The 26,379-nt window shown below is 38.8% G+C and overlaps 1 pseudogene; it reads left to right on the top strand.

Moving 5' to 3' along the window:
• The first annotated feature begins 9,232 nt into the window (after positions 1 to 9,232).
• Positions 9,233 to 26,379, top strand: part of LOC149254392 (uncharacterized) — a 33,104-nt pseudogene continuing 15,957 nt past the window's right edge.

Raw genomic sequence — 26,379 nt, 5'->3', positions numbered from 1 at the left:
TGTTCTCAGTTTCTCCCTAGTTACAACTTTTGTTAGCATATCTGCAGGATTCTGGCTAGTGTGTATCTTTTCCAGCTTCAACTCTCCATCTTCCAACACTGATCGTATGAAATGATACTTGAGCTGTATGTGTTTAGTCCTGGAATGAAATGCTGAGTTCTTTGCAAGATGAATGGCACTTTGGCTATCACTGTATAACGTGCCCATATCATGCTCCTTACCCAACTCACCCATAAACCTTTGTAACCAAATCATTTCTTTACTAGCCTCTGTAGCAGCAACATACTCTGCTTCTGTTGTTGAAAGTGCAACAACACTTTGGATTTTTGAAACCCAACTGACAGTTGTTCCTCCAACAGTAAATACATATCCTGTAGTGCTTCTCCTGTTATCTTTGTCACCTGCCATATCTGCATCAACATATCCTAGTAGGGATATGTTTGAACCACCAAAGCATAATGCTTGATTTGTGGTGCCTTTCAAATATCTGAGAATCCATTTCACTGCCATCCAATGTTCCTTTCCTGGATTGTTCATGTACCTGCTTACAACTCCCACTGCATGTGCAATATCAGGCCTTGTGCAGACCATTGCATACATTAAGCTTCCAACCGCTGATGCATATGGAACTTTAGACATATAATCCATGTCTTCTTGGGTCTTTGGGCACATTTCCTTACTAAGTTTGAAATGGCTAGCAAAAGGTGTACTAACTGGTTTTGCATTGTGCATATTAAATCTTTTTAACACCTTTTGTATGTACTCATTCTGAGACAATGTTAATTTGCGATTTTTCCCGTCTCTAGTGATTCTCATACCAAGGATTTGTTTTGCAGCTCCCAAATCCTTCATTGCAAATGAATTTGCTAATTTTCTTTTGAGTACATTTATTTCCTGCATGTTAGATCCTGCAACAAGCATGTCATCCACATACAATAACAATATAATATAGCTGCCATCATTTTGCTTTTTCAGATAAACACAATGATCAAAGTGACATCTAGTATAACCTTGTTCAGACATAGACTTGTCAAATTTTAGATACCACTGCCTTGGAGCCTGTTTTAAGCCATATAGGCTCTTCTTCAACCTGCACACTAGTTTCTCCTTCCCTTTCACCTCATATCCTTGTGGCTACTGCATATATATCTCTTCCTCCAAATCCCCATGGAGAAAGGTTGTCTTTACATCTAACTGCTCAAGATGCAAATCTTCAGCTGCTACTAGACTTAAAATAGTTCTGATTGAAGTCATTTTAACAACAGGAGAAAATATTTCATCAAAATCAATACCTTTCTTCTGTGCAAACCCCTTTACCACAAGTCTAGCTTTGTACCTCTGTTTTCCTCCATCTTCTTCCTTCAGCCTATAAACCCATTTATTCTGCAATGTTGTTTTACCTGCAGGCAACCTGACTAAGTCCCAAGTCTGGTTATGTGCTAAGGAGTCCATCTCTTCCTTCATGGCTTGCTCCCACTTCTTCCTGGTTTCTACCTGCACTGCTTCTTCATAACATTCGGGTTCACCAGAATCAGTCAACAATAAATAATATAATGAAGGAGAGTATCGTTCAGGGGGTCTACTTATCCTGGTAGATCTTCTAACACCACTTTCAGGTGTTTGGGATGCTTGTTGCTGTTGTGGTGGTTGTTGTTGTTGTGGTTTTCGATTATTATTATTTTCAGGCACCTTTACTTTTTCAGTGTTTTTGTCAAGAACTGCGTATTCCTTGTTTTCTTTTTCTTGCTTCTTTTCCTGCAACTGATTCTTATACAAGACCTTTTCATTGAATATTACATCTCTGCTCCTAATGATTTTGTGATTTTCATAATCATATAAGCGATAACCAAAATCATTAACACCATATCCAATAAAGGTACATTTCTTTGACTTTGCCTCAAGCTTTGTTCTATTTTCTTTATCAATATGGACAAAGGCCTCACAACCAAAAGGCTTTAAAAAGGAGTAGTTTACCTTTTTACCTGTCCATGCTTCCTCTGGAACACCACCATCCAAGGAACTTGAAGGCCCTCTGTTTATTAGATAAACAACAGTATCTACAGCATCTACCCAAAACTGTAAAGGCAATCCCATGCACCTTGCATGCTCCATGATTGTTTTGTTCATCCTTTCTGACACACCATTTGCTTGTGGTGTTCTTAGAACTGTCTTCTCTCTGCGAATTCCATGCTCTGAACACTACCTATCAAACTCTTTGCTGCAATATTCACCTCCATTGTCTGATCTAAGACACTTCAATTTCTTTCCTGTCTCAATCTCAACCAAAGCTTTCCATTTCTTGAAAGCATCAAATACATCAGATTTATTCTTAATACAATAAATCCATGTTTTTCTAGTTGCATCATCAATAAAAGTAACATAATAACGAGAGCCACCGAGAGATGATACCTGAGCAGGTCCCCATACGTCTGTATGCACAAGCTCTAATTTTTCGTTCTTCTTTTCTTTCCCAACTCTGAGAAATATGAATCCCTTCTGTTTTCCATAAATGCAGTTCTCACAGAAGTCCAAATCAACATTCTTCAAACCCGGCAACAAATTCCTTGAGTGAAGAATCTTCATCCCCTTTTCACTCATGTGTCCGAGCCTATGATGCCATAATGCTGCATCTGCTCCTTTGGAAGTTAAAGCATTAACAGAGTTAGAAATACCATTGCATAAATACAATGTACCAACCTTTTCACCTTTTGCTATTACCAGGGCTCCTTTAGTGACCTTCCAAGCTTTATCTGTGAAAGTTGTCACACAACCTTCACCGCCTAACTGCCCTGTTGAAATCAGATTTTTCTTTAGATCTGGAACATGCCTTACCTCCTTTAATAGCCATTGGTTTCCATTCTGCTGTTTTAGAAGAACCTTACCCATTCCAACGATTTTACAGGGTTTATCATCACCCAGACGAACTTGTCCAAAATCTCCTTGAACATAGTCATGAAAGTATTTCTTATCAGGTGTGGCATGGAATGAAGCCCCTGAATCTATCACCCAGGAATCAGTAATATTTTCGAAAGAAAGAATCAAAGCATCTTGTAACACCTCACCTGTCACATTTGCTTCATGATTGTTTTCTTGCTGTGCATCTCCTTCTTTTCCCTTCCGAGATCTACAGTCTTTCTTTAGGTGTCCTTTCTTTCCACATTTCCAGCACACTATCCCCGATCTAGACTTGGATCTGCCTTTCCTTGATTTACTGCGATATCCTGAGCTCTTTCCTCTTTCCATTTTTCTTCCTCTAGACTCTGCACTCAAAGCATTTCCCGATGTCTCACCGGAGCTTTTCCGTCGCATTTCCTCGCTAAGGATAGCACCGACAACATCATCAAACTTTAAAGTACTAGATCCAAAAACGGAGTTACTAATGGCCATTACCAAACCATTCCAACTTTCTGGTAATGAGCATAATAATAACAGAGCTCTAACTTCATCATCAAAGTTTACCCCTACAGAACTTAACTGACTTGTAACTATATTAAAATCATTTAAATGGTTTGCAACAGATCCACCTTCCGACATATTCATATTAAATAACTGTTTCATAAGAAATACCTTGTTTGAGGCCGAGGGTTTTTCATATAGTTTCGACAACGTCTTCATCAAACCCTCTGTCGTGGTTTCCTTCGAAATGTTGAAGGCGACTGACGCAGCAAGGCACAACCGTATTGTTCCGAGTGCCTTTCTATCGAGAAGGTTCCATTCTTCGTCTTTCATACCCGTCGACATCTTTGTTTTTCCACCCAATGGTAGGTATAGATCTTTCTGATACAGATAATCTTCCATCTGCATCTTCCACAGCGAGAAGTTTTGGCCGTTAAATTTCTCGACCCTAAACTTACCATCTTCCGCCATTGCTCCCACTCGAACCAAGAACCCTTCTTTCCTGCGAGTTTATCAGCCAAATAAACCTTCGGCTCTGATACCAGTTGTAAGGACTCTGGACACCACATATCTCCACAATGGTATGATATTGTCCACTTTGGGCCTAAGCCCTCATGGATTTGTTTTTGGGCTTTACCCCAAAAGGCCTCATACCAATGGAGATATTTGTACATCCTTATATACCCATGATCCTCCCCACTTCTAGTCAATATGGGACTTTGGTCGTATACCCAACAGGCTGGTTCAGACCACCGACCAATCAACGTGGTTATCTCTCATCCCCTGGATCTGGGCCCTATCCCCTTTCGCTACTCTCCCCAATGGCTGGATGTCCCCAATTTCTTGGAGGTGGTCTCCCTTTCCTAGTCGTTTTGGATTGATGGAAGCCCAATAACCATCTGGGAGTCCAAGATCCGTAGACTGAAAGACGACAATAAAAAGTGGTTAAAGGATCATAAATTTGAAAGACAGGAAAACATCAAAGATATGGAAGAAAAATTTGTTGCAATCCAAGGGAGAATGGAATCAATGCTAGTACAGGAATCGAATTTTCATAAGGAAGCAGACACTTCACACAAACCTAAGAAAGGAACAAGAGTATTGGAGACTAAAATCTAGAAATAAATGGCTTAGGGTTGGGGAATCAAAAAAAAAATATAACTCAGATTATTCATGGCGGGGGGGGGACCATCAATAAGTTTGAGGAAATCAAAAGAGTAGCAGTTGAGCATTATAAAAATTTGTACACTAAGGATCATACTTGGGATCTTGCCAGCGAAGACTTCTTTCTCGAGAACATCCCTCAAATGGTGTCGAAGGAGTGGAATCACTCTCTGATTTCCCCTCCAACGGTGGAGGAAATTCGAAAGGTGATTTTCTCCTTCCCCCTAGATAAGGCGTCAGTTTTGGATGGATTCACGATGAGCTTCTATCACTCCTTTTGGGATGTTATTAAGAAGGACCTTTGCAGATTGGTGGGATACTCATTCAAATGCTTTGTTATGGGGGGCGGCATAAACTCTTCCTTCCTGGCCTTAATCCCTAAAGAATCGAATCCCTCCTCGTTCTCCAGATTCCGCCCTATTTCCCTTTGCAATGTCTCCTACAAAATCTTCTTGAAGTTGTTGGCTTATCATCTTAAACCTTTATTTCCCTCTCTGATCTCTGAAAATCAGGGGGGGTTTGTCCCAGGTAGGCAAATCTTCGATAATATTATCCTGATCCAAGAAGCTCTAGACTCAAGTTGGCGCAGGGGAGACCAAGGAATGATCATTAAGCTGGACATGGCAAACACTTTTGACCGTGTTAGGCATGAATTCCTGTTAAAAGTCCTCAGAAAAATGGGGTTGGATGAGACCTTTATTAGATGGATAAATATTTGTATTGCTTCTCCTTGGATTGCTTCGCTAGTGAATGGAAGGGTCGCAGGCTTCTTCAAAGCCTCGAGGGGCCTTCGACAAGGGTGCCCCCTCTCTCCTTTCTTATATATCATCATGGTTGATGCCCTGAGCAGGAAATTGGAACTAGAAAGAGCTTCCCTCAACCTCTCGGGCATACGTTATAAGGATGGCATCAGAAGTATAAATCATGGTCAGTTTGTTTATGATACTATTTTGATGGGCGGAGCCTCGACCACAATCGCTCGACGATTTAAGAAAACCTTAGATAGATTCCTTAGTGCATTTGGGGGTGTTACTAATGACTGCAAAAGCTACATCTACAGCTGGAACATCTCAAGAAATAAGGAAAAAAAAAAGATAAAAGAAATCCTCGGATTTAAAGTAGTCCATGAGTGGAAAGATTTCAACTATTTACGGATCCCAATCTTCCTTGGAAGAGTTGTTCCCCATGTCTGGCAAAAAGTGCAAGATAAAATGAAAACCAAAATTGTAAACTGAGGTGGGACTTGGCTTAATTATGCAGGTAGAGAAATCCTTATTAAGTCAGTCCCGTTAGCGATCCCTCTATATCAGTTCACCGCCCTACAAGCCCCCAAGGGCGTGCTTCACCAAATGGGTATGTATATAAGAAATTCAAGTGGGAAGGAGGTAAAACAGAAACAAATAAATACCACTTAGTGAATTGGAAAATAGTCAGAGCTCCGAAACAGCATGGAGGATTGGGAATTAGGGGCTCGTTGATAGCTAATATGGCAATGGGAGCTAAATTGTACTAGAGTTTGATCACAAATCTGAGCCAATCGTGGTCCCAAGTGATTTGGGCTAAATATCTACCTCATAAATTTGACCATGGATGACACGAGGCCCTTGGATTGGGTTCCCCGATTAGGCGTTTGATTAACTTCGCCAGGGACATTATCACCAAAATTCCAGGAAATGGAGCCTCCACCAAGATTTTTTCCGATTCGATTCTAGGACTCCATCCCTTGGAGTTTGAACTTTCCCTGGTGGGTCTTAAAAACTTCTTGAGACATAGGGGGAGGAAAATCTGGGCCACATTGTAGAGTGGAACCAATAAGGAGGTTGGAAGGACTGGAAGCTCGAAAATATCCCGGAGGCTCTTCTCCTCCAAATAGATAATATATTAAATAAGTTAAGAGGTTGTACCCCCATAACTCTTACAGAGGAAGACAAGTGGGGATGGAAGAATTCCAGATATACTGTCAAAGTAGGGTATTTGCACATGCTCTTAAACTCCCAATTACCTCTAAAAACTCTATTTGGGGAAAAATATGGAAAACAAATGCCATCCCAAAAGTCAATTTTTTTATTGGTTGCTATTGCATAAAAAAATTCTTACTATGGAAAATCTTCGGAAGAGGGGACAAATCGACCCCTCAAGATGCTCGCTATGTGAATCCGTGGAGGAATCTATCCCCCACCTCTTTCTCCATTGTCATGTGGCTAAATAAGTTTGGTTTGTAGTCCTTGGGCCTCTATTCTGCATAACTTCCTGGCCTTTAGACATCCTAATCTTCTTTAGCTCTTGACCCAAATCTTATTTGGCCTCCCTTCAGGCCAAAAGAAAATTTAAATAAATATGGTCATCTCTTCCTAAGTATGTATGTTGGCAAATATGGTTATCAAGGAACAAGGCAATATTTAAAAAATCTCAGGCCCCCGTTGGGGTAATAGCCATGACTGCCCTTTCAGCATGTATGGAACTCCATCCAAGTTTAACATTGAGAATTATGACGCTTATCCATAGTTTAATATTGAGAATTCAATTTTTGTTACTTTTTTATTATTATTTAAATTTATTTATTTGTAAGATGATTGGTTGAGGTAAGATTGTTTAGTAACTTCCATTTCTATTAGTTACTAATTTTTTGTTTTTAGTTTTATTTCCTTTTTATTTAAATTTTTTATTTTTTCCTTTTTTTCTATTATTTATATTTTCATGAATTATAATTTTTTCACCATATTTTCAATTTATGATGACATTTCCCCGGATGCGGGTGTCTGACGGCAAGGAGGGCAGGCACGTGGTCGGTCACTTGGACAAGTGTCCGAACACGCCTGATACAAGGTGGTGTACAAGGCTTTTAATGCTTTTAATGCGAGACATTAATTCCTCAACTAGACTCCCGGTTAACTGTGCCATGGAGCACCATATCCTTCGCTCTCTTGATGCTTCCGACTTCATTCCTGCTGCTCCAGTCTCTTGGGATACTGTGGTCAGTGTAAAGAAGAGCTTCTCCCTCAGCGTGGCAGTGTTAAATTACTTTCCAGGTTCATTCGCTCCACCTCAGGGCCTGGCAATGCCGCAAGAACGGCTCAGGATGATAAGTAGGCGAGGAGGCTCCAGGGGTCGCGCCACCTCGCAGCGGTCAACCTCCCCGACGCGCTCTTTCACGGAGGTGCAGGATTCCGGGTGAAGCAGTCCTCCTGGCACAAGATTTGGTCGTGGCAGAGGTCGAGGGTGCGGTAGAAGGAATAATTGTGAGCATGAGGCACACCCCACGGTTCGCTATCGAATCCCCTGCACTCTTGCTCATTCGACCTTTATTGTTTCTGTCACAATTGAGAAATGTGAAGATCCCAGAGGCCAGGTAGATGCTCCTCCGGAAATGCCGGCCGTCCAACGAAGGGCGTCTCCAATGGACAGTCAGCGCCCAGTCTCAGGAAGCTCCTCGATGGTGAATCAAGCGGTCACTGCAGGTCCAAGCGAGCCAGTGCAGAGAGAACCAACAGGCTCGGGGGCTCGGCACTCAGATACAGAGGACTCTTTACAATTTGGTTGCAGAGTTGTAGAGGAACCATACACCACTGATGATGATTGTTCTCTCTCGGCTCTCCGCTAAAGGCAGCTTCAGCAGCAGGAACACCACTCTGTTTTGCTTCTTGACTCATGCCAGTATCGGGTCTCTGTCTGTGTTTAGCAATGTTTCGGGTACTTTACTGTCTTTGTTGTCTCTGTTTAGCCTTGTTTCGGGCACTTTACTGTCTCTGTTCAGCTATGTATATGTGTCGGGTCTTATAAGAGGCCATATCAAAAATGGAGGTCCTCTGAGAACTAACAATGTGAACACTTGTGCAAATTGCCAACCTCTTGGCAAGACTTTCAAGGCCACAACCTTGCTGTAATTTTTTCTCTTTTTGTATAATAATAGAAGTAGACAGATCTAGAAAAAAAAATTATGATGACATTTTATTTTTTTGTTTCTCATAGAAAAAATCGTAATTTCTATTAAAAGGAAATTACATTTTGTAAATGCATTTAAGCATATTCAAATAGAGAGGCATTGCCTATCTTCAACAAAATTATGTTCAGGGACATATGTGATCAAAACATTAATACCTTGTGTCCACGTAGGGAGGTATCAATCGCTGTAAATATACTGAATAGGAGTTCTATATATCAATCTGGCACTTTGTGAGTGTAGATAAAATGTTAAAAAAGAAACTATGAATATTTATAGATGACATATATATGAAGTCTGTTCTTCCTGTGAGATCAACAAAAATTAAATTTATATAGCGATATCCATAAATGGCCGATGGTAAAATTGGTAATGTGCACCATCACGTTGTTCCTGGATCAACCAATTGTCTGGATCCCTATTCGCATCCTCTTTGGATAGCCTATCAGCAGCTGTGTTCTGCTCCCTGTAAATATGATGGCATGTAAAAGAGTCAAATGATGTAATCAATCTCAGTGCCTTGTCCAGAATATGACTCAAAGTATAAGCATTGCATCTAGAAGATTTATTTAGCCAATCACAAACAACTTTTGAATCCCCAAATATTTGTAGATCTCTACAGTTTTTCTCCAATGCAAATTGAATGAGGAATTTTGCTGCGGATAATTCGGCATAGTTATTAGTGCCTCTGTCGAATCCCATAATAATATTGTATGAGTGATGTGCATTAATATGAAGGATGGCACCCTCGCCACACCCATTCTCCTGTGCAGCGCCGTCAAAGTAAGCCCACGGCCTCTGATAATCAATCGTCTCAGGTATAATGTTGCACGGTCGAGGGGGTGGTGCATCTTCGAGGATGAGGGAGTAATTAGCCAGCACGCAGGCAGCAATGGAGGGCCAGTGAGGGGAGTCATTCCGGAAGGTGAGTCTGTTCCGGGCGATCCAAAGGGCCCAACAGACAAGAAGAGGGATATTATGTAGCCTGGTAGGGGAGGCAAAGGTGCACCAGTTCGTCCATGCCTCAAGAATAGATGCGCCCTCCCAAGTATTGTGAGGAGCAGCAGAAGGTAAAATAGTATTCCAGAGATTCTTTGCTGCAGAACATTCCAAAAATAAATGCAAGACAGATCCATTGCAACATTTGCAGAGACAACACCAGAATGGGCTGTGTTGTGATCGCTCGAGGAGGTTGTCTCCCGCGGGTATTTTGTTTCTTAGAATGGTCCACATGAGCAGCCTACTTCTTGGTGGCGCTTTGAGCATGATGACTTATTATTGTATTAAAAACATATTTTAATAAATTTAATTATAAACGCTTATATGTGTGTACCTTAATATAATCAATATTAGTTAATCACATTTCTTAATTTTAGGTGATGTCATTCAACAATACAATATTTTATTAGTTGTTTTATTTTTGTGAATAAATTTGTCTTTGTTATTTTTTTGTTTAATTAAGTTATATTTAAGCTAAGTGGCATGTACTAGCTACTATGTAGCCCTTATTTAAATCTCTTGTTGAAATATTTTTGAAAAATATAAGATTTAAACATCTTACTCATACATTTTTTTGCCTTCATTCCTTTTTTTTTATATTATAGTCGACATTATTTTTTTGTTTAGAACATAATTTTTTTTTTTTTCAAGGGGAACGGAAGGACATACAAACTTACACATCCCCTCATACTAGGTTGTAGAATGAGCCTCTCGGCTCAACCAAAATTGTGCAAACCTTGATCAAGCTTGGACACCCCTTGGGATAGTTTAATTCCCCAAGAGGTAGCTCCCATCTTCAACCCCTCCCCATGAGATTTGAACCTATGACCTGGTGGGGATTAAACCCCACACAAATCAATTATATAGATTTATTTTAATTTCATATCTATCAAGTGTACAAATGATTAAATCTTTCAAAATGCAAATGTAAAACTCAATAAAATGTTTGCACCTTGCACTTGGTAGATCAAGAGTTAAGATGGATCCATTCTAGTTCTTAAAAATATTATTTATATTTATATAAATTTCACATCTTTATATAGAGAAATATTATTATTTTAATTTTATTAAAACTTAATAATACATTTTATTAATTATATATGATTAATTTTGTGTGTGTGAATACTTCGTATTTTTTTTAACAAATTTTATAAAAAAAATTATTTACTTTTTTTTTTTAACCAGAACTAGGATTTTGTAATATATTCAATTATGTGTCTAGATCGCAGCAAATACGTCGAGTACATATATGAGTTGACAACCTCCTCTAGAGGATCACTATTCTGAACATGAAAAAGTGGGGGTTTGTAGGTGTACATCTTACAAAATTTCCCCAACAAAAAACAAACTTTACAAACCATTCCACTATTGATTAATTATAATCCTTTATCATTATAATCTACTATAGTCCTCAGCGGGTTCATCTAAGTCCAGGTAGGTGATAGATTTTGGTTTGCATGAAGTGGCAGTGTCATTCAAACTAGGAATTAAACTATTACATGTGCTTGAAGCTCCTCAATCTCTCAGTTCAAAGCATCCACTTCCTCTCCATTTTTTGCTACTTTTGTTTTCACTCCTTGCAGATCCTCCATCACCTAGGAATTTGATGCAATGTGTTCATTGTGTTTTAATTTAAGAGTCGAGACATCCAATTGCAGAGAATCTATCTTCTCTACAAGTTGGGCTATCACCTTCTTATGGTTGCACCCCATGATTACACTGACAATATGTCCATGGAAAATTTTAGGGGCTAATATTCGCAGGTGGGTTAATTTTCCATCGTTTTTCAACAACAACAAAAATTGCCAATTTCCATTTTTTATAAAAATGATTTGCCCAAATTTGACAATATAAAATTATTTTAGCTTAAAAATCGCCAACATTATATAGAGACTATATATAAAATCATTATAAATGTGAATTAATTTACAAACACATCAATAAACATTTTATAGTTTGCATATTAGGGACTAGTGAGATTCGCTAATGCTTTTAAACTTCAAGACTAGTTTCCATCCTTAAAATATTCCCTGAATATTTCAAGCAACAATGACTTTCACCAAGTAGAAAATACAACAATCCAATTTTTTGAATAATGTTATGAGATCAACACAAAGCCCACAAAACCTGGCTTGAAATTGTATCAGATAAGAGCCCCTGGGGCCTCTCATTGAACCCAACAAGCAAATTGGTGGAAACACCCCATGTTTGCCACAATTCTTCAACCACCAAATTACCAGGTTGATTGTTGACTTCCCCGATCACAAGTTTTCCAAGAATGTAATTTTTCTACCTGAATAGATTCCTCAAATCAACTAAGGAACATTCAAAATGTGTGAGCCCCTGAGGCCTCTCACCAAAGCCAATGTGTAATAAGGTGAAACCTTGTTGAAGTTTTCATAATCTCACCACCAACCAATTAGTAGGTTGGTAGTCGATTCCCTTAACTGATAATTTTCCTTGAACAAAATATACCACCAAAATCTCCCCAATTCGACCAAGGAACACCCCTAATTCAATATATAACACTATTCCATAATTTCAAATAGGCACTAGAGGCTCTTTTCACCCTATTTTGAGTTTTTTTCTCATTCCAGATTACTCTCCGTAGTACATGCATTTAATTGAACAGTTAAGTGAATAATTTTATAACTAACATGTGCATTACTTACTCTACAAAGAGGACAAATATGTATAGAAATAAAGTTTGTCATCTCCCTATCGTTGTCATAGCATGAGCTTGGGTTAAAGGAAAATTGTCCTCTCGTCAACCAAAAATCACTAATACTCGGGGAAACTTTCCAACACTGAAAAAATGCTCCTTATTGTCACCTTAGTGATAAATTTATTACATTTGTTGCTTGATGTCCAATGAAGGGTGGCGACGAGCTAATCCCGAGCCAATACCTTCTCATGAATCCCACATCTGAGAGACCATTGAGAAACATTACTCTTCATAATTATCCCTTGCTAGAGAATGATATCAACCCACCTATGTTAGATTTCAAATGAAGGGAACTTTGTACTTTGATGCTAGAGAAGGATTATAATCTTGTACTGCACAATTTGAATAGTGAATGGGATGTAAGTGTTTGGCTTGTCTACATGTTTACTGATCATGTGGATTGCCACATTGCCCATGCCCCCCCCACCAATTTTTTCATGTAGTGATTTTTTTTTTAATCAAGAGAGATTGATTTCAAGTTTAATCAGGAGATTATAGAAGGTCTGAAAAAAACCCTTAACTCTCAACTCCCCCATCCCTGGTTTACAACCTTCATTATAAAATAATTAGTTTATTTATTCAAGTCACAAAGAACATGAAAATATGTTATTGAATGTATTTCTTTTGCCACTTATTCTTTTCATAAGGATCTCTAAAGATTTATCCTTCAGAGTGGACCTTTAACCATAGGTTGATGTATGAGAAGATAATCTCCCAAAATTGTGAGTGAATGGACTTGATTTTCTTTAGCCAATTGAAGGCCTTGGAAGAGACCATAGGCTTATGCTTGGTTGTTCATCAAATGTCCTAAACCCCATGAATACTCAGAAATTTAGTTTCCTTGGGATCCTAAAACACCTATCTCCCTCTACCACCCATTTATTTGATTTTTTATGTGATATAGATAGCATTGATTTTATAGAAAACGCTTAGACAAAATATTTTATTGTAAGTATTAACTTGTTATATGTTTATTATTTAAATTTAAAAATCAAGTTTTGAAATATAATGATTACGGATATGAATTATTATTTATATTTTATATATATATCACATCTAGATATAAAAATATTATTATTTTTAATCATATGTTTATAATTAAATTTATTAAGTTCTTATATGTTCTGAAATATTGTGGTTAGGAATATGAATCATTATTCTTTAAATTTATTTTAGTGTGATATTCTGATTTTTACTTTAAAAATATGTTTGTAATTTTATTAATAAAAACTATATTATAATATAACAAATTGAATTAAATAGAATTATTCTTATTTTTAGTTTTTTAATTTAGTTGATATTATGTTTTATTATTATTTTTTGATCTCATGTGTCATGTTATGCACTACTACAACATTTATCTCATATTGGGTTGTAGAATCTTTCTCTCTACAACATGATAGTTAGTTAAAAATATACAAAGTTTTTTTTTTTTTTTTTTAGTAATATGATAATTATATAGATCTAAATGTTTGTGAGTGTCATTTGTATTAATGGTACAAATTTCATGAGATTGTTGTAGATAGACACTAAATCATAATTTCTCAAATGCCACTTTCATTATGAAGGTGTTCTCTTCAAGCAATTGGGACATTGCTCTTCACCTAGTTATTGGATTGAATATTTGATATAGTTTGTGGAGGGTAGCTTGGTGTTTAAACAATTCCCCAACATTGGTCACACTAACACTATTATTTGGCATCACCCATGCATGTAGTTATCATTCCCTCCGTTATTTGTACAACTTGATGTAGAGGAATGGATTTATCTTATGTGACATTACATGTGCAATAGAGAATTTGTTCTTGTTTCAGCCACCCATTCCATAAGAAATTGATCTCGTAGTAGTCTGGAAATGCATATGATGAAGATGGTTAATAGCAATTGTGATGTCAATGGAGGGAGTTTTGGAGTTCAAAGTTATTTAGGTCAAGGGTTCACTTCATCTACCTCTATTAAGGAAAAAATTGCCCATTTCTTTGGAGTATGTTGGTTTTTTTTTGTTTTTGTTTTTTGTTTTTGTTTGTTTGTTTTTTGTTTGTTTGTTTGTTTTTTTTTTTGTTGTTTGTTTTTTTGTTTTTTGTTTGTTTTTTTGTTTTTTTTTTTTGTGTTTTTTTGTTTGTTGTTTTTTTGTTTGTTGTTTTTTTGTTTGTTGTTGTTTTTTTTGTTTGTTTTTTTGTTTGTTTGTTGTTGTTGTTTTTTAGAGAATATAACAATCATACTACATAGCAGAGAGCTCATCAAAATCTTGTGACTGATAACCAAAGTGATCCGACAACAAAACTTATTTTTCTAGTTACTTTACACTAACATTGCAAAACTTATTTTTCTGCAAGGATTTTCAGCAAGTGTGAACTAATTTGTGTGACCTTGCTTGATTATATTTTATTTTATTTCCAAGGTTTTGAAAACTATGTTGTGTCTTTTAGGCATTTGCGTATTTTTCTTTTAAAACTTATTTCCACACATCTTATGTTTGGAAAATCATGAGAGTTCGAAATTTCACAACAACAAAAAAATATGTGAATTATAATTCAATTTTTGCTTTGTTTCTTTTTAACATAAGCGACTATCTTTATACTAATTTCAAAAAACTAAGGCTAAGAGCCTTGATACATTTTGCAAAGAGGAAGGGCAATTCTAATGGAAGAATTTCCATTACAAAAGTGCTAGTGACTATAGAGGGACTATCTTTTCCTATTGCGCTACTAGTGTACCTTCTTGCGGATTGATTGTAGAAAATCATGTATATTCACAAGCTCATGTAATGTACTAAAGCTCAGGACAATAATCTACTTCTACTTTCAACCAGCGGAAGCCAATAGATCGATGAAAACAATATGAACAAGAAGAAGATAAATCAATGGCATATAACACAAGATGTATCTGGGGAAAGCCACTGCTTAAAACCCCGCTATCTATATTGCATATGTCAGAAATATGAGTGAAGATACAAAGCTTGTTCTCACTAGAACAATTCCGCACAAGTATGCTCAACTCTCTCAACTCACAAGTTAGCTCAAGCTAAATCCTTAGCTTATTCAGCAACTCTCCAAGCTCCTATTCTCTTACATAATTCCTAGGATGAATAGCTTGTATTTAAACGGAATTCATGCTTCCAAAACTGCGCAATCCAAACATAGGATCAATCTCTCTTGCATGCATGAAATTTACACTCCAGTAAATAATACCACTCATAGTACATTGTCCCTACACTTTGGTCTCAACTAGGTCAATTAATTGGAGTAGCACTAGTGGATGCATTAGTGCACCAACTGACTGTTAGTCCTTTATTAGTTCCAAAAATAATTTAGAACTAATTGAACTGAACTTAACTCAGTAAACTGAGTGATCTAATTTCCAACTCAATTTAAACTCATACTGGACCCCTAAAACTTATGGAGAACATATACATGACTACAGAAAGACTTCCAACTTGAAATTCTTAAGCTAATTAAGTTAATTAAAATTAATTAACTATTTACAAGTTGCTATGAGAATAGAATTCAATTTTAATTCTCAGTTTAATTCAAGGACAAATTGAACTGGAATTTCTTATTTCCATTTCTCAATACCCCCTCTCAACAAGAAAGGGATTATCAGCTACCCCGATCCTGTCTTTGTGAAACTCGAATTTACATCTTGATAATTCCTTTGTCAAAATGTCAACATCTTGCTCCTTCGTGGGAATGTTCTCTAACAACATAATCTGCCTCAATACACAATCTCTGAGATGATGATATCGAATATCAATATGCTTGGACCGATCATGAAAAATGGATTTTCAGAGAGTTTGATACAACTTTGATTATCACAGTAAATCATAGTTGTATCCATCTGCTGACTAACCAAACCAACCAAGATCTTCCTCATCCAGATGGCCTCACATGCTGCCTGACTCGCAGCCATGTACTCTTCCTCTACCGAACTAAGTGCAACCAATCTTTGTTTCCTGTTGTACCAAGAAATTGTCATTGACCCAATACTGAATATCCCTCCTGATGTGCTTTTCATTTCAGATGGACTCCCTGCCCAATCTGCATCGGTGAAGCCTTGAAGCTTCACTCCCTCTATCCGTCTATACCATAATCCATACTGAGAAGTGCCCCTGAGGTATCTCAACACATGCTTTGTTGCCTTCCAATATAACTTGGTAGGCCTAACCATCGCTTGACTAAGCTGGTTAACTGCATAGCACATATCCAGTCATGTTTTCACCATGTACATGAGTGAACCCACAAGATGCCTATAAACAATAGCTTCCACTACTTCCCTTGAAGTAGCATCCTCCTTCCTCCAGTTACCTGCTAAAGGAGTCTCCATGGGTTTGCTGCTCTCCATGCGGAATCTCCTGAGTATCTCGTTGGCATACTTGCCCTGAGACACAAACAACTCCCCATCTCCCTGCCATACCTCCATGCCAAGAAAGTAATGCATGAGCCCCATGTCCTTCATCTCAAACTCTCTTGCAAGGTCCTCCTTGCAAGACTTGATCAACTGATCATCACCTGTCAGTATGAGATCATCAACATAAAGTACAATGATCAACAACTTACCTTCCACCACTATGTGGTACAGGTTCACATCCGCTTCACTCTTCATGAAGCCTAACCTGATGAAGTAGCTATCTATCCTAGTGTACCAAGCACGGGGTGTTTGCTTCAACCCATACAACGCTCTATTGAGCCGGCACACATGCGACTCACGGTCAAAGGTCTCAAAACCTTCAAGCTGCTCTATGTACACCTCTTCCTCAATCATGCCATTAAGGAAGGTTGTCTTCACATCCATATAATGTATCTTCCAACCCATATGTGCTAATAGTGCCAATATAGATCTAATTGACGAGTACCTTGCAACATGAGAAAAGGTCTCATCATAGTCAATGCCCTCTACCTGTGAAAAGCCACGGGCCACAAATCTAGTTTTATGCTTCTCCACACTACCATCTATGGCTTGCTTTACTTTGTAAAGCCAATGGAACCTCACCACTGACTTGTTCTCCAGTCTTGAGACCACATCCCAAACACTGTTACAAAGTATGGAGTCATACTCCTCCACCATTACATCAACATAAATCGGTTGTTGCACTGCTTCCTTAAAGGAAGATGGTTTTGTCACAACACATTCGCCCATAAGAACCATGTATCCGATGTACCTCTCAGGTGACATCCTCTGCCTGTGCTAAGAAGTGCGAGCTCCCACATTCTCCCGTTCATCATCCAACAATTTGTCAGCCTCTCTCATGTGCTTTCTTCCCTCTCTGGAAGACTCTGCCTAAGTGGATGTCTCCACTCTTGAATCCTCAGCATGTGGCTGCTCCAAATCAATTAGAGGCTCCTCAACCTTAGGAGCTAAAAGCTCCTCATCTGCATGTAGCTCAAGCCCCTTCTCAAGGGAAACTCACATGGCTTTCTCCTCATCGAATATGACATCCCTGCGAACCATTGTCATCCTGCTGGCCGAAAAGTTCACCTGATAGTTGTGAGGTGTATCAGTGTACCCCACAAATATCCCTAGCTCTGTTTTTGGCTCAAGCTTCTTCCATGCATCTTTAGTCACATGGAAATATACCAATGACCCAAAAATCCTGAAGTGACCAACATATGGCCTCTTACCGGAATAAGCCTCCTCTGGGGTCTTGATCTCAAGTATTTGATGTGGGCTACAGTTCTAAACATAAACCATTGTGTTGCATGCCTCAACCCACAAGTGTAGTGCTAGGCCCTAATCATGCAACATTGCCCTTGTTGCCCCTACTATGCTTTTGTTCTTCCTCCCGGCCACCCCATTCTATTGAGGTTATGGGGTGTCGTCAACTCCCGTTTAATCCCTTCCGCTGCACAAAATTTATTAAACTTGTTTGAGACATACTCACCACCATTACCACTCCATAGAGCTTTAACCTTCTTGCCTGACTCTTTCTCCACCAATGATTTAAACTCACAAAACTTTGTGAAAGTTTGATCCTTTTTCTACATGAAAAATATCCAGCATTTACGAGAATAGTCATCAACAAATATAACATAATACCTGTGTTTGGTCGTGGATGTTGTCGAGAATGGTCCACACACATCTGAATGGACTCGCTCTAGAATAACCTCTACTTGATTGTCTCTGTCGTGAAAGGAAGACTTGGTGTATTTTCCCAAAGTACACCCCTTGCATGTATCAACTTGCTCAAGTGTACCTTTTGGAAGACCAATAGAGATCTGCTGTAATATCTTCATAGCTCCATGATGCAAGTGGCCCAATCACCTGTGCCTCAACTCGCCAACGTCTCAGCTCTGCACCCTTTCTGCTTTTGTGCCCAAATCAGCACACTCCTCTACCTCCACCTCATAGAGATTCTTCACCCAAATCCCTATCTTCTTTACTTGACCTATGGCTATGTGTCGAAGGAACGCCTTTCCTTTCGAGAATATCACATCATAGCCTCTATTATCAAGAATGGCAACGGATAACAAGTTCTTCTTTAGCCCGGGCACATACATAACATTTTTCAAGGTGATTGGAGCCCCATGCTCCCTCTGAAAAGTAATCGTGCCCAATCCAATAATACTATACTTCTCGTCATCAACCATATTGATATGCATCTGGACATCTTTCTCCTCCAAGTCACTGAATACCTCTTTGTCGCCAGTCATGTGGAATGAAGCTCCACTCTCTAAGTGCCACACACTTCCCATCATCGATGATACCATGCATGCAATGAGGGAAACTTCCAATTCGAATTGAGAGGCCAAATCCTCACCCACCCTGAGGACTTCTTCTTAGACTTCTTGAGTGGACAATTTGTAGCAAAATGGCCCAACTCATGACAATGAAAGTACTTAAATTTTGTCATGTCTTTCTTCTTACCTGCATGATAAGAATCCAATTTGGAATGGGAAGCTTTCCCTTTCCCCTTTTTCGCCTTAATTTGTAGTGGTATCAAAGCACTTTCTTAGGTGAAGAGGGTTTTGATTAATAAGGAGAAGCATTTTTATATTTCGATCTTGTTATTTATGGGCATATTTTCTATTTTCATATATTTGCAGGTCATATCCACTACATAATCGCCAAGGCACAATTCTCTTCATCATCAGTCTTTGAGGAAGAGCCATCCCTGGTGTTCCTCCTAATCTCCTCCCACATCAAATCCAACCACAGTCGTTCCCAATCTGGTAGCTTCTCTCGACCATTAACATAGTCCTGATAACTATGCCAACTCTTTGGGAGTCCTAGAAGAGCAAGACTCACCATATCATCCTTGGAAACCGTGATTCCAACACTTCCAAGTTCATCACGACATTGAGTGAAATTGGTCAATTATTTTGGAATAGTCTCGCCTTTCTCCATTTTGATTTTTCGAAGTTTGTCCTTCAGTGCCAATTTCCTTTGGTCACTGTTGTTCTGATACAAGTTTGTCAATGCTTTCCACATAGCATATGGAGTTTCCTTGCCATGGAGACTCGAGACAATGTGGTCTCAAACTCCCTCAAGGATTATCTGCCTCGCCTTCACCACACACTTCTTCCATTTGGCCAAATTTCGTGCATCCGATGTTGCTGGCTTAGGAATTTCTTGATCAACAAATTCCTTCAAACCATTATCCTCTAGCACAACCTCTATTTTGCCCCTCCATGCTATAAAATTTGAGCTTCGTTCCAAGGCATACTCAAGGCGCACATTGTAGAATGCCATCTGCCGATCCTGAAGTATGTATTGCAAATTTGAATTTCACCTGTAACCCAAAACTCAAAACTTTGAAATCTCTTCTAGTATATTGTTCTCAACTCTAATACCATGTAGAAAATCCTATAGATTCACATGCTCATGCAATGTACTAAAGCACATGATGATAATCTACTTCTGCTTTCAACTAGCAGAAGCCAATAGATCGATGAAAACAATATGAACAAGAAGAAGACAAACCAATGGCACATAACACAAGATGTGTTTGGGGAAATCCACTGCTCAAAACCCCATTATATGTATTGCATATATAAAAAATATGAGGGAAGATACAAAGCTTTTTCTCACTAGAACAATTCCGCACACATATGCTCAAATCTCTCAGCTCACAAGCTAGCTCAAGCTAAATCCTTAGCTTATTCAACAACTCTCCAAGCTCTTAATCTCTTGCATAATTCCTAGGATGAATAACCCGTATTTAAAGGGAATTCATGCTTCCAAAACTCCGCAATCCAAACATAAGATCAATCTTTGATGCATGTATGATATTTACACTCCAGTAAATAATACCACTGAACTGAACTGACATAAGATCAATCTTTGATGCATGTATGATATTGTACACTCTCCCTCCACTCTAGTCTCAACTTGGTCTTTCTCTGAACTGACATGCATGAGTTTCTCATGAGGGAATCTTCAGTTAACTGGAGTAACACTAGTGGATGCATTAGTGCATCAATTGACTGTTAGTCCTCTATTAGTTCCAAAAACAATTTAGAACTAATTTAATTGAACTTAACTCAGTAAACTGAGTGATCTAATTTCCAACTCAATTTAAACTCATACTAGACCCCTAAAACTTAGGGAGAACATATACATGACTACAGAAAGACTTCCAACTCGAAATTCCTAAGCTAATTAAGTTAATTAAACTTAATTAACTATTTACAAGTTGCTATGAGAATATAATTTGATTTTAATTCTTAGTTCAATTCAATGACAAATTAAACTAGAATTTCTTGTTGCCATTTCTCAACATTGATGGAGTAGCAAAATGTATTTCAAAGCACTTATTGATAAAATGTTGTTTGCTGGATTGTTGTTTCTTCTATGTTGTAACACTTTGCTTGTCCATACTGTTATTTATTGACGGATTGTTCCTTTTCCAAGTGTTGGTTATGATCTTGGATATTGGAATATGAATTCTTTGCAGCTTTCCTTTATAGCACTGAAACTCGTTGCTCTAATGATCCAATGTGACCATGGTGTGCATTCATGACTTCATGAAGAGCGGAGATCACTTTTTCAATAAAGAATCATTGTTGATTTCTTTGGTTGATCGCTTCCCTGATTGAGGTTGTGTTGACTTGTTGATATCTGATCTCAATGCTGGAAGATTGTTGGCATTCTTGAACCCATCACTTGTGTATCTCCTTGACTTCCTCCAGCTCCACTTTAAGACTGGCACAATGATTGCAGAGGGTGATGGAGGATCCAAATAGGTCCATCGTGAATGGCTTGCAAGCGATGAGGGGAGGTGGATCAAAGAGGAGCAATAAGATGGGGGAAGGAGGATTCTTAGATTAGGACAACAATGCAAACACTGGTAGGGGTTTAATTAGGAACTAGCTTGAGGGATCATATGTGATGAGCCCCAAAAATGGATAATTATATGGGCTCATTCAACCTCCTAATTCGACTTAATCCACCATTCTCATTAGTTTATTGCATGCTTTTGATTATATTTATGCTAATAGAGTGAATTGGGTTAGTCATTATGCCAACAAGTCTAATGGGTGCTTTGTGCAGATTTTTAGTCAATTTTGAGACAAAATCAAAGGTTTTAATGAGCACTTGGCAACCAAATTCGTGGGAGAACAAGGGAGAGGATTTGTAGGAAGGTGTCCCCTTCATTTATGGGCCCTTACCTCGAATTCTCCACCATCAGCTCGGAGTTCAAGGGCCACCAAATCAATTATCACAAGGGTAGCCGAGCAAGTGCTAGTAAAAGTGTTGTTAACTACAAGTTTTGGCAGCCGAGTTCCTAAAGTTTAGGAGGGTTGTTGGTGTCCTCAATTTGTATAAATAAGAAGGCTTAGGGCCTCGTTTCAGTTAGTCACTTTGTAGGCAGAAGTTAGCTAGTTTGTAGTTCGATTTTAGTCAGTAGATTAGCTTTGCATTTCAGCACATTTTCAAGCTTTCCCTTGTGGACAGTTTTTGATGTAACTCTTCTTTTCTTGCTCAATAAAGATGAATCCAGCTTTGCACCAGCTCTAAATCTCTCTTAGGAGGCTGTAGCTCTTGCGGTTGGGCCCATCTCAAGTGCCCAATACCTCCTTTGTTTATCTTTATGTGTTTTTGCTGCATTCTTAGAATAAAATCTGCTATTTAGATTTAAATCTTGCTTTGTTGTTTAGATTGATTTTGATGATTAAAAAGGCTTTTTATGTTCAGATTGAGTTGATAGGTTATTATCAGGGAAGAGCTTCAGAAAAACGCCATCAAGCACCTCTGATTTCACCTCTCCCTCAGTGGGATCAGGAGCTGGGATCAAGGTGACCTTACTGCCAACAAAAACACAGTCTTTGCTTCGCCATGCAATCATTAGAGTTCGATTTTTATTTACAGAAGTTGGTTACATGTTCAGAGTCTTGATTGCTTAGCTTGCATAGCATTTCACATCATTTTGTTGCAAATAAACTGCTGTTCATTTTCCTTGCTGTTATTTAGGTCAAATTAGGTCAAGATAGCTAGATCTTGGGTTCGCATAGTCTTTGTTTGGTCGGTTTTAGAAAATTGTGTGCAGATCACCTATATTACCTCTCTATCTACCTTTCCTCCATTAGATAATATGCTCCAACCCTTAATCCATGATTCCTACCTTTCATTTGCCATACTTTTCCCACCTTGCCCTAATTTCTACATTCTTGTGCATCATCGCTTCCTCCATCCTTGAACCAAATCCAATCGCTCTTAGCCTCATGCGCCAATTCCTAAACCCCTTAACATCATTATCCAACCTCCATTTCCACTTTCCCACCATTTTTCCTCCATCAACCCTCCAAAATCCACTTTTCGGAACATCCTGTAGAAAATTACAGAACATCCTGTAGAAATTCCAGAACATCCTGTAGAACCCCTGCAGACTTCCTGTAGAAGCTCACGAATGAGGTTTCTTGATAGCTAAACTTTGTGAAACTCTCTGGAAGGGTGTTAGGGACCCCTTAGGCCCTCTCTGAACCTTCCCGACCTCCTCCAAGCATTTCCTCTCCCCAATCCACCTCTGCGCAGTCAAAACAGTCAAATCGCATGCATGATAATTCTGGCAACTTATTCAAAAATACAAAAAAATGTTTTTTGTTTTTGTTTTTTGTTTTGTTTTTTTTGTTTTTTGTTTTTTTGTTTTGTTTTGTTTTGTTTTGTTTTTGTTTTTTTGTTTGTTTGTTTGTTTGTTTGTTTTTTTTTTGTTTTACCTTCCTAGAAGTCAATGGCATTTCTTTCAGTAGCTTGCATCGTCTCTCTTACATCAGTAGGGATAGTTGGTAAAATTAGGGTTTGTTAGGGTTTACGTTTCCTTTCAACTTTCCAGTTTCTTTCTGCAAGTAGATCAGCCTTCTTTGAGTTAGCTTTCATCCATCAGTTAAAAAGCTTCTTCTCAGAGCTCATAGAAGTTGACTTAAGCTCCTAGCGGACTTGTGCCAGATGCGGCAAGAGCTAATACTTGTGCATACAACACCGTCGCTTCCAATTTTGTTACGAACTACCGGGTTGATAAAATTAAAGAAGGGAGTTCCGTGAGTTGCAGCATTATTGCTACAATACTGGAGCTCACCACTCTTTTTGGCGCCGCTGCCGGGGAAGCATCAGAGTATTGGTGATTGCTGCTTTTCTTCTATTTTCTACTACAACCTTCTGCTAAGTAGTTTATTTCATTTCCATTCTGCAATTTCATTTCCGCAAAAGTAGAGTAGATATTTCTTGCTTTCACAGATTATCATTTCAATTCCGCAATTTCATTTCTGCAAGCATAGATTAGCATTTCAATTCCGCAAGCGTAGCCTAGCATTTCATTCCTGCAATTTCATTTGAGCAAAATAGATTAGTCCTTTCCTGCTTTCATTTCAATTCTGCATTTTTATTTCAGCAAGATAGTTAGTTGTAGTTTAATCTATTTTAGTTTTTACAGGTACAAGTAGAAAAAAGAAACAAAAATCAACCAAAAAGATTTCCTTTCATGCCTTGTAGGAGTAGAGATAATTCAGAAAAATGATTGCACAACACCCCCACTGCTTCACACAGCCAACCTTCTCTCTTCTTCGATGGTTGTGATTAAAGAACCCTTAGGTGGACAACAAGACATATTTGAAGAACCTCAAGGGAAGAAGAAGAAGAAAACATTCCTCTGGAGCAAATGGCTGCAAGCAGAAATGTTGGGAGCAGTACCTTGTCCAAAAACGAATTTGAAAATCAGATGGAAGATTTCAAGAGTGATATGAGGCAGTTTATTGCCATGCAATTGGATACCCTGCGGATCCAAAGGAGGCAAGAGGAAGCCAAGAGGGCTTTGGCCATCTTTTGTCCCAGGTGCACTAGAAAGCATCCTAGGGACGATGCACTCCCTAGAAGTATGTTTCGTCTGTGACGAATACCATCCTACAAATCAGTGCCCTTCCTTGCCTGGACTTAAAGCTGCATATCATAGAACCAAAGAAGCCACTGAATCACTCTATTATATGAACCAAAGGAGGCCACATGGACCTAGATCTTACCAGCAGGAACTGCAAGGGACATCCGAGACCTATTATGACCCCTATCAAGCCACTTTCATGCCTTCTTGGGGTCCCCCTGCTCATCCTTCCTGGTTCACACCTCCTCCTTGTTCCTTCACAGATCCATATTATGCCCAACCAGTTGCTCATTCGTTTCACTCTTATGCTCAGCCACAGCCTCAGTGGAATGCACCTCATCAGGGGTGGAGGCCCCAATACAACTCTCCTCCCGCTCATTTGCCTCCACCACCTGCCCAACCACAAACCCATCCACATCCATCTCAAAAATACACCCCCACTCAACTACCCGTACCACCATCTCCAAACCCGCACATTGGAATAGCTCAACCCAATTGCAAAGCTGAGGCACAACATGTCCAAATGACTCCTCTTGAGCTCGATGATCTTCACCATAGCTCAGGAAGGGTATTGCAAAACAGAGATTATATTGACAACATTGAAGGACCAAAGGCAAAAGAAGATTCAAAAGGAAAGATCAAAGAACCATGGGCTGCACTTGGTGAAGAGAAGGCATCAAAATCAGAGATCAAGGAAGCTCCCTCATGGTTACCATCAAATCTTCCATGTATTCAAGAGAAAGATCAACAAACAGAGGAAGATGAGAAAGTCATGGTAGAAGGTGACATGAAACATGATCTAGATCAGCAAAAGGACCAAAGATATCAGAGCTATATTGAGATATGGTTTCAGATCGTCACTAAGTTGCAGCAGTACTCTCTTCCTCAGCTATGTTTGATCTCTTCAAAGTCAGATCATTTGGTCTCTGAAATTCAGATAGCTGTCAAAGCATGCATTTCAAGCCTCCACATCATTTTGTCTCTAATCTCGATGTGCACATGGCTCCATTGGAAGTATTCTTACACTTGAAAATGATTTTGTTTTTCAAGTAGGGTAGGGTAGGAAAAAAAAGAAAAAAAAAAGAGAGAAAAATAAAAATCTAAGGTGAAAACCTCCTCATAGGCGCCTCAGATTGGCTCACTGATCGAAAACCTCCATGAGGCGGTCAATGGGTTGGAAAGAAGAGGAAATAAAAAGAGAATAAGATCCCTGGGTGAAAACCTCCCTTAAAGGTGCCCAGGGCAGACAATTAGGGTGAAAACCTCGATGAGGCACCCAAGTTGTTTTCAAAAAAAAAGAAAAAAGAAAAAAGAGAAAAAAGAAAAAAAAAGAAAAAAAGAAAGCAAGACTAATCTCTGTGAAAAATTGCAGGTTGCAGTGAATACTTTGCAGGAAAAGAGGGGTGCGTAAAACAAGGAAAGAAGTCTGTACCAGGCTCCAGGACATCCCTTCGGACACTCCCTCCATGGCCACTCACCTCTCCTGGGATTTGGTCACATTCAGGTCAAGATTAGGCTTTCTACAGGAAGTTCTGGGCTTTCTACAGGGAGTTCCAAGCGTTTCTACAGGAATTTTTGAATTTCTACAGGAAACATCCTGTAGAATCTTCGGACGAGCCAAATTCAATTTTGAAAGGGAGTCTGATGGTTGGGATCAGTTTGTTAGGCCTACAACCCACCTTTATGCAATCCAACACCATGTGGCGCCCTGTTCCATCTCTTTCCACCTCCATTGCACCCACCTGGTTATGTGTTCCTGCACAGTCATACAAGAAACCCTGTTTGCCTTAGATTGACAGCAAGAATTCTTAAGTGACAAGTCAAGCAACGAAGTCTCGCACGCTCTACCTG

The sequence above is a fragment of the Pinus tabuliformis genome, chromosome 7 (genome assembly GCF_031772625.1).
Source record: "Pinus tabuliformis cultivar Carrire ecotype Pingquan chromosome 7, CPIR1, whole genome shotgun sequence".
Lineage (NCBI taxonomy): Eukaryota > Viridiplantae > Streptophyta > Pinopsida > Pinales > Pinaceae > Pinus > Pinus tabuliformis.
This window is presented reverse-complemented; position numbering and strand designations above follow the sequence as displayed.